This window comes from Cynocephalus volans, chromosome 2, assembly GCF_027409185.1.
Source record: "Cynocephalus volans isolate mCynVol1 chromosome 2, mCynVol1.pri, whole genome shotgun sequence".
Classification (NCBI taxonomy): domain Eukaryota; kingdom Metazoa; phylum Chordata; class Mammalia; order Dermoptera; family Cynocephalidae; genus Cynocephalus; species Cynocephalus volans.
This window is the reverse complement of record NC_084461.1, coordinates 123605974-123626351: the sequence shown is the minus strand read 5'-3', so window position 1 is coordinate 123626351 and position 20378 is coordinate 123605974. Positions and strand designations below refer to the sequence as shown.

General features: G+C 45.0%; 1 non-coding gene across 1 annotated transcript; it reads right to left on the bottom strand.

The window, feature by feature from the left end:
- Positions 1 to 19392: 19392 nt before the first annotated feature.
- LOC134371413 (small nucleolar RNA U13) lies at positions 19393 to 19496 on the bottom strand. Its single transcript, XR_010022836.1, has one exon. It is a non-coding gene; the product is annotated as a small nucleolar RNA U13 (small nucleolar RNA).
- Between the last annotated feature and the right edge of the window lie 882 nt (positions 19497 to 20378).

The following is a 20378-nucleotide window of genomic DNA, read 5'->3' as shown; positions in this document are numbered from 1 at the left end:
CAGTCTCCTGACTCCTCCTGCAGCACACTTACTACCCATCATGTCACTGCTTGCTCAAAAACGTCCTGGCACTTTCTCCTTAGCCACCCAAACAGTTCACTCAGATTCCATAGATTCCATGCATCCCATGTGTTCTTGGCCAGGTCCAGCAACACCAATACCCAGCCCTAACCCCATGGCCTCAGATACCTCAGAGCCAAATCCCCCTGGCTTGTAAGACCTAGATCAGGCCTACCTGTCCTACAAGGAAGGCTGCCTCTTACTTAGCACAGCATGGCACAGGCTTGACTCAGTTGGTCTCATAGAGCACAGCTCTTTTCAGGAGATCTTCCAGGGTTCTATGAAAGGCAGAGCCAATACCTCCTCTTCACAGGAGTCAGAGAGCCCAGTTCTAGGCACATGCACGGTGTGAAGGCAAGTACTTCGCTAACTAATAATCCAAAGGCAAGCGTTAATTCTGTGTGGTGAAATTCCTCTGTGCTTCAAGCAACAAGGCCTGTATTTGGTGGTTGCAGAACTCTGGTCTCTGTGGAAAGTTGTATGAGTGCAGTCTTGCCATGAGGAGGCAGGAATCATCTTAGGGCTGTATTCACAGAGCAGAGAGACAGAGTTGCCCCAAACCAACAATGCTGCTGGCTGCAGTGGCAAGGCACACAGCAGCACACCCCTCCAGTGGGCATGGACTGCCTAGCACAGACCAGCCCCATGCCCGAGTAGGGAGTCAATGTACCCTCCACCCACCCTGCAACACGCAAAAAGACAACCTGAGGAGTGTTCTCAGAAAGCCTCTGTCCTCAGCCCCCCAGTCCTTCTCTTTAGCAAAGCTGACCCCAGCTGTTCCAAGCATCTCTTTCCAGGAACCTTAGATTTAGCAGGAAGTAGTGGGTGGGGTGTGTGGGTGAGAGAGGCAGTGGGTTTTCATCAGATTCTGGCAGTGGGAAGTTCAGAGAGAAGCAGGGAAGGAACCCTTCTTACCCGACACTGTGTGTAGGGGGACGTTCCCAATCCAGGTCACAATTTTCAAACAACCTGTCCCAATTTAATGGACGGCACCACAATAAGGATTTCAGAATAGAGATTTTAATAAGACATATCAAATTGGATTTAAATATAGGGTCATTTACTCACTGGCCAGGTAACCTTGGATAGGTGCCAACTTCTCTTAGCCTCAGTTTCCTCTGCTGTAAAATAGGGGTAATATTAGTAATCTATACCCCATAGAGTTGCTGGGAAAATTAAGAGATCATGCATGTAAAATGCTTAGTGCAGCACTTAGCACATTGTAAAACATTCAATAAATGTTCACTGATGTTATTTCTATTTTTCAAAGACTGTGACCTTTCAGGCAGACCCCTCCCCTGACTGAGTGAAGAGTGAGTCTCTTGTAGACAGACCTAGACAGGGAGAGAGAAGTGGGGGCTCACCTGGACTCTAGGGAGGATCTGCAGAAATGAATAAGAGGCCAGGAGGCAGAGTCACAGGCTGTTCCAGGAACAGGGGGCCTGCCGGAGCAGCTAGCCCTTCACTGTACGGAGGAGGTAACAGAGTTCCAGGGCAAGGGAAGGATGTGCCCAAAGTCACTATGAGGGAAGAAGGGAGAAGGCCTCCTTCTCCTCTAGATTCCTGGCGAGAGAATATAAGAATGCTGAGGGGAATGCTAGAAAACCAAGCCCTGCCTCTTCACACCTTCCCTTGCCCCAACTCATACGTACACATGCACAGTCTCCATCAGTTTTGTTTTTTGGCCTCAACCAACCTTGTGGCATCAGAACCCAGACTCTGGGTCAGGGACACATGGTCACATTTTTAGGAAGTATGACTCTGGGAAGCTCAGGCAGGGCCCAGTGCAGAGTAGTTTCCAAGGTCAGGGAATGGGGAGCTCCTATATTGAGCCTGGGACAGAAGAGGGAACAAACAACACGGGAACAATCATACGGCAGCACAGAGTGTGGCCCAGGGGCCACAGACGCACCTGTATCCTGACTGCCAGGCCCACGCCTAATAACCACCCACCCCGCCCAGTGAAGGCCTGGATACCCCAGCAGGAAATCCCACAGTGAGTTTCACCTGCCAGTCCTCAGCCTTCCGCTGATTCTGAATGGGCAGTGACACCTGTGAGCAGATGCTAGCCTGCCTCTGGGAACTGATCTGGCTGCATACCCTTTGAACAACCTCTTCATTCTGCTCTCCCTGCCAGAGGAATGGCTCGCCTGCCCAGGGCAGAAAACTACCCCCTCTCCTCCATCTCAGCTCCAGAAATACTCATAGCTAGCTGCCTGATTCATTAGCAGGCCCTTCACAAGTTTAGACCAGAGATCCAGTTCAAAGTTGGGTTACTTACTGTGTGAAAGGCTCTTCATCCACACCCCACACAGATCTGCTTTCTGGCAGACTTCTCCCTTCATCCTCTAGCATCCAGAACAAACTCAAATAAGGCAACCGCTGGGGGAATAAAACGGCAGCCACAGTACTAAACTTGTACCAGTCCCTTTTTGCAACTCACCCCAGCTCAGACTTGCTGATCTCAGTCTGACACCCATCCTTCCTTCCTTCCTTCCTTCCCTCCCTTCCTGGTGTAGGCTCTAGCATAGCTCTGCCCGATGGGCTGTCCCCACCACCTCTCCAAACCTCAGTGTCTTCACCTGTGAAAAGCAGGGTTGACTAGTGGTGTCTGTAGTGAGACCCCAAAGGTGAAAACGCATTGGTAACAAAATCTGACTTGATCCTTCACCGTCCCTGCCTCAGCAGCCATGTGCCAGAGCAGCAGCTGAAGGCAAGTCAGCCACAAGAAGAGCAGGCAGAGGATGTCCTCCTCCTCTGCACTGCCTCACTGGATCCTACCCACCACCTGGGGGCTCTAGGCAGCTCCTATAAGAGGTCTTCCTGACCTGCCACGCCCATCAGGGTTCTTCCTTACTCTGAATTCCTGCCAGTACTCGCTTGAGAACAGCGGCCCTTAAGAAGGATATAGCACCGAGTAGGAGATGTGCCCATGGTAAATACTTAGATGAGAAGGTAGACTACAGTCTGTACACGCTGTACAGTGTCAGAAACAGACAAAGCTTGGGGGTTAATAATAGGAAATATTCTCTTTGTATGCCAGTAATGTTTTCAGTTTTACTTTTTTCATCAGAAAAGAAGAAAATAGGACTTTCTTAAAAATGCCTGGTTTACTGTCAGTGTCTCTATTGGCCCTAACTAGACTCTAAGTTCCTCAAGTGTGGGGTACAGGCTGCCCCCACAGGGCCTGAGATACAGGGAAGGGCAGCACAGGCTGGATGGGAACTATGAGCGGCTGCAGTGTCAGTCAACACACACAGCACCAAAAGCCTTCTAGGGTTTCAGGTCCCAAGATGGAGCCAGGTCTAGGGACAAGGCCAAAAGACCCGTCTAACTTATGAAAAAGTAGTTTCAAAGTCAGCAAAAGCCTGCATCCCTAGGGCAAGCCAGCTGCAGTAAAGTGCACTGCCTCACCCAGTACCCACCACTGAGTGAGAAAAGTGCCCCCACAACCATCAGTAAGTGGCCAATTGAAGTGTAGTCAATGAAAGGTAATATATAAAACTGGAATTATTACATGTTGTGAAAACCTATCAAATATCAGAATGAAGCATGATGTTAACGAGTGACCCATGGTGGTTATGTCGGAGTCTAAAATTAGATGGTGAGTAAAGCTGACTTTGGTCTGTAAGTATAGCCCTCGGCAGAGAAGCGTGATTCATCAGAAACTCATCTTCAAAGACATCTTTCCCCTTATGCTTTAAAACCCTTACCCAAAAGAATTGAAAGCAGGGTCCTCGACAGATATCTGTACATCCACGTTCATAGCATTATTCACAATGGCCAAAAGGTGGAAGCAACCCAAGTGTCCCTCAGTGGATGAATGGATAAGCAAAAAGTGGTACACACATAAAATGGAATAGCATTCAGCTTTAAAAAGTTCTGACACATGCTACAACATGAGTGAACCTGGAAGACACAATGCTAAGTGAAATAAAAAGGACAAATGCTGTATGATTCGACTTACTATGAGGGTACCTAGAACAGTCAAATTCATACAGACAAAAAGTAGAATGGTGGCTGCCGGGGGCTGGAGGAGAGGGGAATGATAAGCTGCTGTTCAAAGGAACAGAGTTTCAGTTTGGGAAGATGAAAAGTTTTAGAGACAGATGGTGGTGATGGCTGCACAACAGCGTGAACGTACTTAATGCCAATGAACTGTACATTTAAAAATGGTTAAAATGGCAAATTGTATGTTAAGAATATTTTACCACACTCATAAAACCTTCATTCTTTCATCCTTTGCTTATTCATGAGGATTCCAGGGCACCTCAACACGCTGGGGAGGAGAAACACAAGAGCTGAGCTTTGCAGGAGGCAAAACTCTGTATGCTGGCGGCTCAGGGACATTCTGTTCCAGCAGCAGCTTCAGTTCTCTTCGGTTTTGCAGTCTACTGCGGCGAGCCTGGACTGCTGCCAGCCAGAGGCATGTCCTGGCCACCGAAAAAAGTAAGTCTTCTCTTCCTGCTTGTGTGCCCACCTGTCTGAAGACTCTTCCAGGTTGCTGCAACTATATCTTAGGTCCAGCAAATGTGCTGAAGAAGAGGCTGCTTTTGCTGACACTTTGCTCGGTCTTCCTGCCACCTCACATGCTCACTTCTCATTTTCCTGACACAGCCAACCCTGCAGGGGAGTCCAGAAATAAAAGACACTGTCCCTGACTCAGGCAGCTCACAGACCACTAGGAAATAAGAGAGACCTATCTGAGGAAGCACAGAGTCACATGCCAAACTGAGCAGGACCAACAATAAACACAACTGGAATTCAGAGTCGGGATAGATCCTTTCAATGAGTTAAGGTGGGAAGAATGTCAATTTTATTACTGCCCTGTCCTCGCTCTTTTCCCTTATGCTGCTACATGAAAATTTCAGTAAACAATGGCTAGTGAGTGGCTCACCATGAAATGGGCATCATCTCTAACTTCTCCTGGCTGATAGAGCCATTGTGGCACGACGTGCCTGCAGCCCCAGGATGGAATGGTGGTAAGGGTCATTAATGCATGACCTTTTATTTCATACCCTGCCCAACAGCAGGAGAGATGTTTGGAACCAGGGAATCATGGAAACAAAGCAAGGAGAAAAAAGGTAAGAGTGGAACAGGGATAGAAAATGACAAAGAAACCACAAACCCCAATGGCAGGAATATAAAAACAACTACTGCCATGATTTTAGAAGGCTAAACAGAAATCAGGAAAATGATTATTTTCCTGGTTTTCAGGTACTGGGTGGTTACTTTAAGGGGAGCTGGCTCTTTGGAACTTGCCCACATGGGCAAAGATCACCAAGGAGGTAGCTATTGGGTTTTTCCAATTAGTGTCCAAGCACAGACAGGCACAGGCTGCTCTGTTATCAGCAATGTTAGCCTGACTCACACTAAGCACTGGCCCCAGGAGTCTCACTCAAATAGGACTTGTCGCATTTTCTAAGAAGGCAAACAACTGCCATATCATTTGTACTGAACACAAAGTGTGTTTTATCTTAGGTATACAGACCACAACTGGTTTCTACACGTACCAGATTCCTATGTTACTGATTAACAGCTCCAGCACATATATTTATACAAAACACTCCAGGTTGTTTTCTTCCTCCACTGTCAGACTTAATTTTATGACAGTAAAAGTAGTTGTTTTCTCCTAAATGCATCTCAGTTTAAAGTCCAGTACACAGAAAGTTCTGAGGTCAGGGATGGGACAGGATGACTATTCTCAACAAATATGGCGAGATGATTTGAGGCAGACCTCACTTGTAAGGACTGTCTCCCTCTACTCCGTGCAGCACCATCTCAGAGAAATAAAGGTCATCCTTGTAGATTTGGAAAGAACCATGTGGGGTGCCTGGGCTCTGCCATGTTATCAACAGCAATTCCAGCTGTTTTGTAACATTGCTACAAGCCAACATCCATGCAAAAATCAATAAAGGGTCCTAAAAACCACCACCTTACTGAGATGTGCTTATTTGGCAAATGTGAGACCAGAGACTTTCCCAGTGGAGAAAGGGAGACAGAAGGAATGGACTGTCCTGTAGGACTATCACTAGAACTCTGCTAGCCTGGGAGGCAGAGTTGGAGTTTCGGGCAACAACTTCCTCCCACAATCAACTCCATCAGTGCTGGCCAGCTTGTTAATGAAGCCAGGTCAAAAAGGTCTCCAACATCACGACCAACCACCCTTCCACTAAAACAGGCTAATCATTGCCATGAAAACCCTAAAGTGGAAAACTAAGTGGGACTGGCCTTGTAGGTAGAGCAGGAATGTAGGAAGCCTCCAATATGCCAGGAAGGCTAGAAGGCATCTGATTTCTACTCGCAACTGAGCAGAGTTCAGCTGCCCAAAGTGATGGGTTTATTTATAGTACCACCAATTTGGAGAACTAGGAGATAGAACAGAAGGACTCTCAGTAAACTGCAAAAGACCAACATAGAGGACTCAACCTAGGGCACACTTGGACAGTCTGTTTGCAATGCTACTGTTGCCATCCACCCATATCACAGCACAAACAGACCCAATTTCTAGGGCCCAGCAGCCCGCCAAGGAACACCATACAGAGGTGAGGAGAGCCAGTGCTAGAGTTGAGGCCAGGGGGTCCAGCTTCAGTGCCACCTTGAGGGTGTGACAACCTCTTCCAGCTTTGGTTTCCTCAACTGCAAAATGGGGATAAGAATAGCACTATTCCCTTACTGGGTTCTTCAGGGACTGAATGAGTTAATCCACATAGGCCAGTGCCTAGTATACAGCAGGTATACAGTATATTCACTATATGTTAGCTGCTATTATTTCTCCCAAGACAGAGACCTGGAAGACAGAAGGCAGGGCTCCCCAATTGCTAAGACACCTGGAAGCAACATGGACACTAATTACATAAAGCTGGTAGATCTGTTTGACACAATGAATTAAGATCTTTTTGAAGAACAAACAAGAGATATGGAAATGGGGTAAAAGTGATGTCTACCTCCTTAAGGTATAGTACAACTCCTTGTGGATGCCAGGGTGCTGCCTCCTAAGGACATTCACAACCCATAGGCGTCCTTCTCACCTACACCTACCATATCAGCAAGCTGGAGCTGGCAAATACCAAGAACCCTTCTACCTATCCCCCACCCTCACCACTCTTCTCCCATGACTGAACAGGGGAGAGGTCCTTTTTAGAACTCCTTTTGATCTCCAAGATGAACCTTGGTGACCCTTAGCTACTAATTCTTCCTGGATAAAAATGCTGAGGATTCCAATGCCACTTTTCACTCTATGCCCACAGCCTAGCACAGGGCACTCATAAGGCTTGGCACACAGAAGTCACCGAATGAATGAATGAACTAATGAACAATTTGCCTTGCACCTCTTACCTCAGTTGGAAAAGCTGTTTCTAGCCTGTCTTGTAAGTAAGCTGCAGATATGGGCTTAGCTGGCCACTCTCTGAAGCAACTAGAAAGCATTAATAAGAAAAAACATGAAGACCCAGTCAGTCTCCAGTTCTTAAGGAAGGGAGTCACTCCACTTCTGTCAGTTCAAACCCTTCAAAAGAGATCTTGGCACACCCCTGAACTTTCCAGAAAGAGGCTGAGAGGCAGTCCCTGGTATTGGAGCAATCACTCTATACTATAATGGAATAATCTGCCTAGGAGGAGATCGGGGAGAGGGTCAAGTAAGCAAAGAGAGCTCAGGGTCCCAGGCTAGGCCAGGGAGAGCAGGCCCTGCGGCCACAGAATACGCCTTCTCACAGAGGCCTCTTTGGAGCCTTTCCTTCAGCCTTTCCGTGGATCTGCAGCCACAGGGCTTCCTGCCCACAGCCCTGGGGAGTTCATGGTTACCCACAGGCTGCCTGAGGGCACTTAGATAGGGTTTTGGAGGCTTGGGAGAAAGGGAAAGGAATATTGATCCTTCATAAACTACCCATGATACACATACCCCCAAAAGCAAAAATCCATTTTTGCCTGTTAAGAACTCATAATACAATCTTTCACTCTCTCTCTAAAATCTCCCATGACAAGTAACGCGCACTACCAAATGGACTCATTTCAAGGGTAAATGGACACTACTTAAAAAAAAAAAAAAAAAAAAGACTTAATGGAGATTTTTTTGCCCTAAGGAATATGCAATTGAAAGGCACTGGAATCTTTTCTAGGCTGTTCCCAATTTATGGTTTTTAAGAAGGTGTGTTCCTGGGAAGGAAGGGTCTGATGTCTAGAACCCCATGGAGAAAGTTCGGGTACAACCCCTAGAACAAGAAAACGGGTGTAGGGGGGTGGCTGTCCTCCCTCTCCCAGCTTCGGAAAGCCCTTAAAGTCTACAAGGCTGAGGTCAGGAAAACCCCAGGAGTATGTTACGTTTTCCAATCAGGATCCCAGCCTGGATGAGGAAGACACCTTTGATCAAATGAGGAAAAGGCCACTGAGCCCAGCAGAAAGGGAAAAGGAGGGGAGCAGTAGTGGCCTCTCAAAATCAAATGGGTTGTAGCCCCGACAGCACACAGCAGCAAGCTTCCTGGGGCAAACTGATAAGACTTTCCATAAGAGTTGATAGGCAAATTAAGTATTTCCTGGAGAAAGGGCCCATTCTGCCAGGGAGCAAAGGCAAGACTGGAACAGCAGAAGACCAGAACAGGCTTATTCAAATACTGTCATAATCCTCAATGGGTATGTCTCCATTGACCCCTGGCCCCCCACCAGACTGTCAGCTCAGCTCACAGGGCAGAAGCTGGGTCCTCTTCATCTCTGTATTCCCCAAGGTCCGGGTTCACTGGATTCAGGGGTTATGCTTAATATACCTGACACAGTTCATTTAGGTAAAACGCAAGCTTCTTAACCTCTCTGTGGCTCAGATTCCTCACCTGAAAATGGAGACAATAACAGCTTCGACCTCTTGGGATGGTTATGTTATATGAGATATTCCTTGAAAAGCACTTAGCACAGTGCCTTTATAAAATAAAGACAATAAATTATGGCTATTGTTGTTGCTGTTATTCAGTAAACTAAATAAAGGGCTAAAAGGAAAAGCAATCTATATTGTAGACTAGCTCAGTTAGGGTTTGGATCCCCATACCGGCCAGCTGCAAAAAAAAAGAAAAAAGACAATAATTTAGACTAGGGGGAAAAAGCCACCATGAAGTCAGCATAGTAAGTGAGACTAACATCTGAAATGGAGACCTTGGTAAAAATTGGTAACTACTCCTGAAGACTTGCATATGCTGAGGGGTCAAAATGCAGCTGAAGATATACAGATTTGGTGAATTTAAAATGAAAAACAAAACACAAAACACCCAACACCACGTTTATATAGCATTATATTATCTGCAAATATATCCCATGGACAGAGATAAATGTACTAGTTGAATTTCAAAAAGGACTGCATCATTAAAAAATGTATACCAAAATATTAACTGCCATCTCTGGCTGGTACAATTACGGGTATTATTTACTTTCAAGAAGGAAGAAATATTTCTATAATTTAAAAGGTTATTTTTTTAAAAGCAGCCATGTTACTGTGTGTTAGAGCTTGGATATAAACCCAGGAGCAGAAGCTCTGCGGTATTAGCAGAGCTGAACTAAGTAGGGGTTTGGAAGAAACCAGCTCTGCTGGCCCACTGATTGTTCTAGACCTGGTCCTCACACTCGTGTTATGGTCTGCTGGGCTAAGTCCTCATCCAGTGATACAGACACCAATCCTCACTGTCTCCATTTTCAGCATTTTAATCACAATCATCCTGTGTCATGTCCTGATCTTTAGAGCACCTCAACTCTGGGCAGCCGCAATATAGGCAGAATATAGATTTTTCAAAAGGTACCAAGTTCTACCACAGTAGCCAGTTCTCCTGAGAATGGCTTCCATAAAAACCTAAGAGAAGCTTCAGGGAATGAAAAAGCTGTCAGTTTTTAAGGTGTTCCTCCTCAAATTTCCCCTGTGGCTAACCACATCAACATCGACCACTGGGAAGATGACACTAGGTGCCTGTGGGCACCGTGCCACTCAGGCAGCTGGTGTGTTGAGAGCCACACTGCCTTGTGCACAGGAGCTGGAGCCTGGGCCCCTCCAGTACAGCTAATGCCTGAATACCATCTGGAAGGGTATATCCTAGGGGAAGATCCCAGCCACCCTGGGTGTCCCCCACACTAATGACCTGCAGCACTAGACTTGCTCTGCAGAGTAGAGCTGATACAGGGAGGTCCCAACAGAGCCTGCTTGACTGAAATCTTCCTGAGTCTGACCTACTCTATCCCACCTGCACCTTCCAATTCCTTAGGCACCTTTTAACCAAAAGTAGTTGTCTTTGTCTTGCCCTTCAAATCTATGTCCTCATTGTATATCTCAACCTCACTGAAGAAAGCTATGCAAGAGGTGAAGGGAATGTGGGTGTTATGTTTTCAAGGCTGTGTAAAAGTAGTATTCCTGCAGAAAACCCAGGCAGCTCCTGGGTACAAGGGGGCTAAGAAGCACAATGAAGTGAGCTGGTCTGGAAAGCAGCGTGACTTCAAAACACCTTCTGTTTCCCCAGGCCAGTCAGGTCTGGCCAACCCAGCCTGCTCTCAGTTAGGAGGCACTGGGCACATCCCACCAGCCAGCTATAAATTGGACCTGCAAAGAACGGCTGTCTTTTTGTACTGCATTACCTCCGAGTGCTGGGCAAACCAAGTTTGGAAAAGGCAAAAGAGAGTGTTTAGCATAAAGTACTTAACTGAAGCAAATTGTGTCCCTATCCCCCAAAAGATGGAAAAACCCAAGGCCATCTTTAGTAGTCTACAGTCCCCTACTGTCATCATGACCAGAATGTCTTCACATGATACAAAAGGTCTATGAAACTGAGTGCAGTCATTAGGAAGACCATCATCGAAGAGGGGCCTAGCTGAGCAGATCTGTCGAGTTAAGGCCTGGAGTCAAACGTATGTAGAATAAGCCAAAGTTAGTGCTAAGTCTCTAATGTACTCACTAAAGGCCATTCTCATCCACTTTCGTGAAGAGTTGCAATTGAGTGCCACCAGAGAGAACAGTCGCTCATAGAGTCCTCCTTCTTTACCACTGCCTACAAGCTGTGTTATTACTAATTTTGAAGTATTTTAAGGATATTCCCAAATGAAATGCAAAAGAGCACAACAGTTCAGAATACAATTTGAAACTAGACAGACCTGAGTTCAATTCGTGACTCAGCCAGTTATTATTTAAGTAGATTTTAGGAAAGGTTATTTCATTTCTCTGAATCTGTTTCCTCATCTCTAAAATGGGACACCACCAGGACTGCTGTATGGATTAAATAAGATAATGTACACAAAGTACCTGAATAAGGTTTAATTAAAAATGGTAACATTTATTTAGTGACTGGCACTAAATTACAAAAGGCATTTAACTGGTATTTGTTGAACAAGTGAGTGGTGGTTTCCAAGGGAAAAAGGAAGACAAGGTTATAAAAAATTTTTACTCATACATGGAAGGCCACATGATACATAGAAGCATTTCAGGCTCTGGGTCAGAGATCTGAGGGACCACAGGCAAGACATGACAGCAAGACCCTGGTTCCAGATCTGTAAAATTTGAGATAATACCTCTTACCCTGGAGGGCTATTGTAAAAATCGAAAGCCATGTCTATAAAGCTCTCAGCCCTCTATCAGGGATCTTAATAGATGCTCAGTAAATAGTAGTTACTGAGGAGCAGAGGCTCTGGAGTCATACTGCTGGATCTGAATCTCAGCTCCACCACTTACTAGCTGTGTGACCCCGAACAAGTTAACCTTTCTATGCTACAATTTCTTCATCTACATGAGTTAATATATAAAAGTGCCTAACACAGTAACCTCTAGACAAATACTAGCTATATTATTTAGCTATTTATTAGTTATTTAATAAGTACTATTATTTAATAATATTTGATATTAAAAGACTTGAACCACCCCAAATTCTTTTTGTTCTGATGGTTTTAATCTAGGAATTGGTATCAAACATCCAGATTCTCTAGCCCCAAATTACAGAGAGGCTCAGAAACAAAGCCTGTCCAGTTAGGAGGGAGTTCTTTATAGTTCCAAATTCCCAAAACCCTCTCCCTCAGCAGGCCATTTGAAAAAGTCATGTATTTTTCAGCTACTGATGAAGCTGATTAGGAAAGCGTCTTCCTTTGCTGGGTTCAAAAGCAACAGCCTACTTACATTTTTAATTATTAAGACTCTATAACAGTGGTTCTCAAAGGAGGGTGAAGCTGACCCCTAGGGGACATGTGATAATGTCTGAAGACATTTTCAGTTATCATAACTGAGGAGATACAACTGGCATTTAGTGGGTAGAGGCTAGGGATACTGCTAAACATCCTACAATGTACAGGACAGACCCCACAACAAAAAATTATGTGGCCCAAGTGTCAATAGCACTGTGGTTTAAAAGTCCTGTCCTATAAGAAAGTTGCTTATGACAAAGTAAGTGGGGGAAAACAGAATACACAGTGGTATCTGCACTACAGTGGCAGCCAAGGACAAATGACACATGCATGTAAGCAAGAACTACCTAGGAAACAAGAACATGGAAATGATTTTGAGATGATGGGGTATCTGGGTTATGAGTGGAAATTTAAAAAACATTTTCTATGAGCATTATTACTATGTTTAAGGACCAGAGAAACAATGAAGGCCAGACTCAGTGGAAGCAAAAATGCCTGCAAACTATATCTCTTGGTTCTGACTGTTCAGACATCTGTGACTGCCAGTATCATAACAGTGCTCCAACGCCCTGCTACACAATAAATATTCTGCTCACATCCCAGACCAAAAAATGAATAAGGTGAGGGAGGGAAAAGTAGTCCAAATAGTCTTTTCTGCAAAATCAAGCCCAGAATTTAATAATTTGAAAAAACTCATTCCTGTCTCACCCTATCCTCTCTCCTGCATATTTCTAAGCTCTTCATCTTTAATCACTTAACAAGTAGCTACTGGGGAATCCATTGGTCAGTCAAATTAGACAAGGTATCCTATCATAGAGCTTTCAGAGAGTAGGGAAGACCTTAATTTTATAACTAAAGTAAAGACTATAAAATTACAAATTAAGATAGTACTATGAAGGACAGAAATCTGACCCAGACTGGGAGGTGGGGTGTTCCACTCAGTGTCACTGAAGTGATGCATAAGGGGGATGTGAAGAAGTAAAAGGGGTTACCTGCACTGAGCCAACAGAGAGAAGATTTCCCAAGGTATACAGAGGAAGTGGCACTTGCAAAAGCCATGTGGGAGAAGGAAGCCTGGTGAGGCTGAGGAACCGAAACTGAACCTGGTAGCAGGGCCAGACCATGAAGGGCCCTAAGCCCTTTTAGAATGCTGGTCTTTATTCTTTAAGAATAATAGAAAACCACTGAGGAGGAAAGAAATATATATTTAAACCCTTAAGTTGTACATACAGTACTACCATGGCACATCGAAGGGTTAGGTGAGGCACCTGCTCCCACTTGAACCTCTGTACTCTCAGGTAAGTCAAAACCTCTCGCCAATCACACCAAAGCCCTGTAGAGTGGCCAAGCCTCCAAACTAAATGGAGGTCAACAGAACACTGTACAAAGTAAGGAGGAGTGGTTTCCCTCCAAACCATGAATCACCAAGCTCTAAGCCCAACGTCCTTTCTGGGGTAGGGAAAGGGAAGCCCTCGAGATGGCTGAGAGAAACAGCTGTCAGGGACCTTTTCAGGAATCATAAATCCCAGGAGGGCCCCCTATAAGCAGCCTGTCTTCTCCCAGTTGATGGGTCAGAGAAGATAGTCCTTGTGGCCACTGGAACTCTCTCTCCCCTTTCTCATTGAAAAAGCTGTATGCACACAGACGTACCTCCTGGGTCAGAAACCACAAGCTTCTTAAGCCTCTGACAGGCCTGGCTAAAGTCTTAAAGATGCTGGCCCAGGCCTATGTGAGGCATAAAGGTACTTTCCCAAGGGATCCATGAAAATATCATTTGGGCATTAGAAGATTCAAGTCAATGTCCCAGGATATGTGCTAAGACATGCAAGCGGAAGAACAGTTAAAAGGACTGAACAAAAATAATTTGAGGACAAACTATAGAGGAATATTTTGCATGACAGTCAACTCTTACTATTCATTAAGAAGGCAGAGGATAAATTAGGAGGCCAAGAAGGAAGTAGCAGCAAAGAGGCACAAAGCATGCCAAGTGTGGCCCTCAGCCAGATCTGCAATGGGAAGGCAGCAATGCAGCAGAGCCCAAAGGAGCTGGTGACCATCCTGGAAGTGGGCCATTGAGGCAGTACTGTCACAGAGCATAGGCTCTGAAGTCAGATACGCTGTATTAGAACTGTGCTCTGCCTCTTACTAGCTCTGACCTTGGGCAAATTAACTTCTTTAATATGATTCACCTCACAGAGTTGTCATGACAATTAAATGATAAAAGATATACAGTGCTCAGCACCAGGCCTGACACATGGCAGTAACTCAGTAAGGAGCAGCTCAATAGGGCCTCCCCAGGAATCTGTACAGATGAAATGAGGACGAAAAGGAATCCAAGGTAAGGCCTGAAGGAGAAATACCTCACAAGATATCCTGTGCAGCCAGAGGACATTAGGAGAGAGTACACACTCAACCATTCAACAAATATTTGGAGTTAAGTGGAGAGCATAACATGCAAAAGTCTCTGACTTCAAGGAGCTTATATGCCAGTGGGAAGAGAAAGGCAGCCAATAAAAAAGTGAACATGTTAGGCAGGAAAAAGAGACAGAGGACAAGGACAGGGAGCACCCGCTGGGATGCTATATGAAAGGGGCGGGTGAGGAGGTTGTTGAACTCGGACGAGGTGATAGTGGAGCAAGAACCAAAAGAAAGTGAGGCCAAGTAGATGTCTGAAGGAAGTGAATGGCAAGTACAAGGGCCCTGGAGTTGGACTGACCCTGGTGAGTGCCAGGAAGGCCAGGGAAGGTGGAGCAGAGCATGCAGGGGGCGGAGTAGCAGGAGTCAGAGAGGCGGCAGCAGCCCATTCAGAGGGCCTTGCTGGTCACCACAAGGATCCTGGCTTTTTACTCAAGAGAAGTGGGAAAGCTATTAGGGAGTCTAGTAGAAGAGAAACAGCAGGGGACATGACTAGGAGGAAGGAAACCAGTTACATGGCGATGACTGCAGATGAGAGATGACTTTAGCTGCCTCAGGCCAGTGGTGATTCTCAGGGTAGGTGAGGAGTGACCCTCAGCAACTGGCTTCCTCTCTCTTCTGAGAGCTTCCTGTCTTCCCCACACCCATCCATCCCCATACAAAAATTCTGTGGGCCAAGGCGCGGGGGGTACTAACTTTTCCTCATTGCCCATCAAAGTGCCATAAACTGTATAAGGGGTACTACCTTATTCTTTTCCATGGTCCTATAATCCAAATTTTACAGATAAGGAAGCAGAAGCCCAGAGAACTGGAGAAACTCTTCCTAGATTCCTAACCCAATGGACCTGGGGGTGGCACTATGCAGCATCCTTGCTGGGACATTCTGTTATCTGACACCTGGTAAAGAAAGGCGGCACTGGACTTGCCTATGCTGGAAAGGCTTCCCAGGCAATAAAAATGCCTGACTGGAGTTTCTGATGAAAGAAAGCATAAAAGGCTCAAACAAGCCAGGCTGTAATTCCACACCCCAAGCCAATTAGCCAGAGATGCCAGATCATTAAATTTCCTTCCTCTTCTATCCTCACACTGACTGATGAAAGCAGCAGGAGACACTAAGAAGAGTGCACAGGAGGAAAAATATGCCCTCTATCACCTTCCCCACCATCTCTGACTGTGGAATGAAAGAGGCCTCTTATAAAGTAATGCTGTGCTGGTGCTAATGGGCCCAGAAGGGTACTCCTGAAGATGCACTCCTCCTTCATTTCTTCAAATTGCAAAGAACCCTAATAGGGTCACTAAGTAGTTCCCAACTTACAGGCTTAGAATGCTGGTTCAAAGGTCAACTGGGCTTTTGAGCTCCATGGGGGCATCCCAAAGGATTGTGCTGAAGAACAACTTACTTTATCTTAAATCAATATGTTGCCAGATAACAGGGTCCTAACCCAGAAGAGCATGTATAAAACCCCAATATCCGGACTTACAAGAGTTAAATAGCAAGGGAAGGGTCTCGAAGGTAAAGTGGCCAGGGGACCAGACATCTAACATAAATTCACAGTCATCCTTTGAAATGGTAATATTTCTATTCATCCAATAAATATTTACTTAGTGCATCCCCCCACCCCATGTGCTCAGCACTGTTCTAGGTGTTGTGGAAGCAGAGATGAAGGACAGAAAAACTCTGCCTTCATGAAGCTTACCAGGGGAGATGTAACACACTCAAAGATCAGGGAGGTTAAATAACTTGTCCATGTCTTAGGGAGTGATATTGTAAAATATATATTGGTCTTCATCCCAGTCTCCTGGCGTACAACTCCTAAAATGCTTAGAATCTCCAATGTGATGTCTTTTTGTATGCTAATAAGTTGGCTGCTGGCTGGCAGCTTCAGGATGGGGGCTGGTTACCAGAAAGATCAAGGCAAGATTAGAGAGTTGGAACTTTCAGCCCCACCCACTAACCTCCGAGAAGGGAAGAGGGACTGAAGGCTAAGTTGATCACTAATGGCTAATAATTTAGTCAGTCATGCCTATGTAATGAGGCCTCCATAAAAACCCAAAAGGACAGGGTTCGGAGAGCTTCCAGAAGCAGACAGCTGAACACATGGAAGTTCCTGGAGGGTGGCACTGCTGTGAAGGGCATGAAAGCTCCCCACCCCTCCCCCACACCTAACCGTATGCATCTCTTCATCTGTATTCTTTGAAATATCCTTTATAATAAATCAGTGCTTCCCTGAATTCTGTGAGCTGTTCTAGCATATTAATCGAACCCAAGAGGGTAATGGGAACCCCAATTTGAAGCTGGTAGGTCAAAAACTTCAGAGGACCGAACTTACGACTGGAATCTGAAGCGGGAAGAGTCTTGGGGGAGAGACCTCAACCTGTGTGATCTGAAACTATCTCTAGGTAAATAGTGTCAGACTGAATTGAATTCGAGGATACCCAGCTGGTGTCTGTTGGCTTGCTTGGTGTGTGAGGAAAATCCCCACCTATTTGGTCACAGTCTTCTGCATTGACTGTTGCAGAGTAAGACTGCAGGAAAAACACTTTGCATTTTTTTTATTCCTATATATTCTCATAGTGTTAATAATGGAATTTGAATCTAGCTTTATTACACTCTTTACCTCTGTCTAACAGGAAACTGGTGTCCTGCTATAACTACTAAGTGGGTTTTTTTGTTTTGTTTTGTGTGGGTGGGTAGCGGGGAGAGGACAAGGGAGGAAAAGGGCTGAAAAGAGAGCATTTTCCTTTGGTAGGTGTTTGAGAACGTCTGTGGAATCTGTGCTGACTCTCAGCAGCAGGGCATGATGGGGAAATGCACTTAGTTTGGAATCAGGAGGCTTACTTATATCCTAGTCAAAACTCACTGACCTGGCAAGTCACTAAACCCTCTGGCCTTCAGTTTGAATATCTAAAGAAGAAGGGCTTAGCCTCGCAAGGAACGGTGAATGGGTTCATCTTAACTAACAATTCATACCTATTCACATGGCTCCCTAAACGCTTGTGTAAGGATTCTGAAGCCACATTCGTGGGTAGCAGAAAGAGCCATAACTGCCTAGGGACGTGTGCCATGAGGTCAGAAGGATGATTAACTTGGATATTATCTGAGGACTCTTCTACTTCCGATGATCTGAAGTATCTGAGTGGGAGTCCTTTTAACGTGATGATAGAGTTAAAAACCCCCATCTTTCATGAGCTTCTAACCAATTCCCAGAACTTTCCTTAAAAAGACAAATGGCTTATTTTCTTTTTTCTGGGCAGCTGGCTGGTACAGGTATCAAACCTTGGACCTTGGTGTTATCAGCACCCTGCCTGATCGCCTATCTTCTGATATAAGACTAGAGATACTGTTGTGTTTAATTTTTCACTTTAAACAGTTATGTTACTATGGCATATTCATAATCTAGAAATAGTTGTTACTCAGAATGCTTCACTGAAAGAATTAGTCTGTCACCACTGGAACTTGTGGTGTTTCCAAAGATCTCCCATCCTGTGTGCCATTTTGCACTGTGATCTTACCATTTCCCCATCAAGGAATGAAGTCTATTTCCCTTCTCCTTGAAACTAGGCTAGACAGACCTGTGGGTGCTTTGACCAACAGAGATGAAAGTGACATTCTGACACCTCTGGGACCAGGGGGTAAAAAGCCTGATAGATCATTGTATTACAGTTATGTAAGGTTTGGGCAGTTCTGGGTGAAAGGTATACAGAATCATTGGTACTATTTTTGCAATGTTTTTGTGTGACATTGTTTCAAAATTAAAAGTTAAATAAAAAGTTTTTTGTTTTATTCTTTTTTTTTTAAAGGAAGGCCTGGCAGCTTCAACTCTTATACTGTAACATGGAAGAAGCCCACCTACTTAAAGACTGCCATGCTGTGAGGATGCCCAAGATAGCAGCATTGAGAGGCCACACAGAGGGAGGGAGACAGAGGGGCAGGGAGTGGCAGAGGGAGAGACATCCAGCTCCCAGCTGATCCAACCATTTCAGCTGAGATGCCAGACATGTGATTTCTTAATATAATGAACCAGAAGTACAAGATTCCATTGAAACTGAAACCGTTGACAGAATGTGGCTGAACTTAATTAAACCTTCAAGGGAAATAAGCGGATCAAATAAAGCCATCAAGAGTGGAACAGACCAAGACTGGTTTGGAACACACAGAGGGATGATTGTGAGCATTTCAGTATGGGTATCTTCTGACTCCTCCCAGCAGTCAGCCTGCCATCATGCTCCCATCCTTCTCTCCCTTCTGAACCATCTGCCAAGCCAAATGGCTTCCTTCTCTTTATTGTAGGTGTAAGTCAACCCAACTTTACCCCTTTGGACATGATACAAAGCTAAGAGAAAAGTTCATGAATCTTATTAGAGGGCAGAAATGCAACATACCCAACCCAGCACACTGGTTATTACCATCTATGTTCCAGCCTCCGTAGATGCCACATGGACTAGAGATGAGTCCATTCTTCCTGCTAAGCCTTGTCCAAATTACAGAACCTCTAACCTCTAGGATTTAGGGTGATTTGTGACATATCTATAGATAACCAAAACATACATCAAACTTCCACTTGTGGCAAAAAGCCTTAAATTCTGGTTTGGTAAAATCTGGCTACCAAATGGGTCTCTTGGATCTAATCCTTAGGCTGAGGTCAGTTTCACATTCTTCTTGGCTAAGTGCTTTTGTTTCCTGAGTTCCTTTAATACAGCACTCCTCTTATTTCAATAACATTTACTTCCTTGTATCTTAAGGATATTTTAGGGTTTTTCCCCTTTTATTTTATTTTTCTAAGTTCACGTCACATGGGTAATGTGCTGACACTGTAACAAGGTTTGAGGGAGGCACATCTCACACAATAGCGCAAAAACCCAATCATCATGCTTATGAACCAAAAGAGGACATTTTTCCCCTTTTTTTGTAGGAGGGTTTCTGTTTCTTGCATTGCCTGTTCCTTTCTTCTGTTTGTTCGGATCACCATCTTTCACTCTGGAGGCTTTCTTTACTCAGGTGTCTGGCAATCCTTTGTTGCTGGTTAATATATTTAAGGCTGAGGTTCTGTCACTTGCAGCCTTAAGAGTCTTGACTAAAACAAATAGTGAAAGCCTAAACTACAATAGTAAGAGCAAGATTGATTGAATTCAGACATTAAAGAGCTAACCTGGACATAAAGTGGAAACTAACTGAATCTGGAAAAAGAAGAGGTGCTTTCAGAGAAATCTGTATCGGGGGAGGTGAAGCACATGGGAGTGGTAAGTTCTACTGGAGGTGTGGTATACCTAAGGAAAAGTTTCACGGACGAAGTGATATTTTGTTCCGATCTCCAGAGATGTGTACCGTAGGTTGGGACAGAGTGGGAAGGAGGGGAGGGGAGTGGAGGGAGCAGCAAGAGCAAAGGTAGGGTGTACAGACCAGCATGCAGGCCAGAGGCTTCATCTATATATTGACTACTTCAATGACAACATCCTGGATTTTAAGCTAATGTAGTTATTCGATGAGCCACCTGGAGGTCTTAGAAGGGGGCAGATATATTTTGCACATGGGAGGGACATGAATTGTTGAGAGCAAAGGGCAGAATACTTTTATTGATATGGGCGCATTAAAAAAAAAGAGAGAGAGAGAGAGAGATGCTGGCTGGTTCACTCAGTTGGTTAGAGCATGGTGCTGATAACACCAAGGCCCAGGGTTCAATCCCTGTACTGGCCAGTCCCCCCACCCCCCAAAAGGGCAGAATCTGGTGGACTGTCTGCATAGATGGTTACCAACAATTCTTCTCACCCTGTAT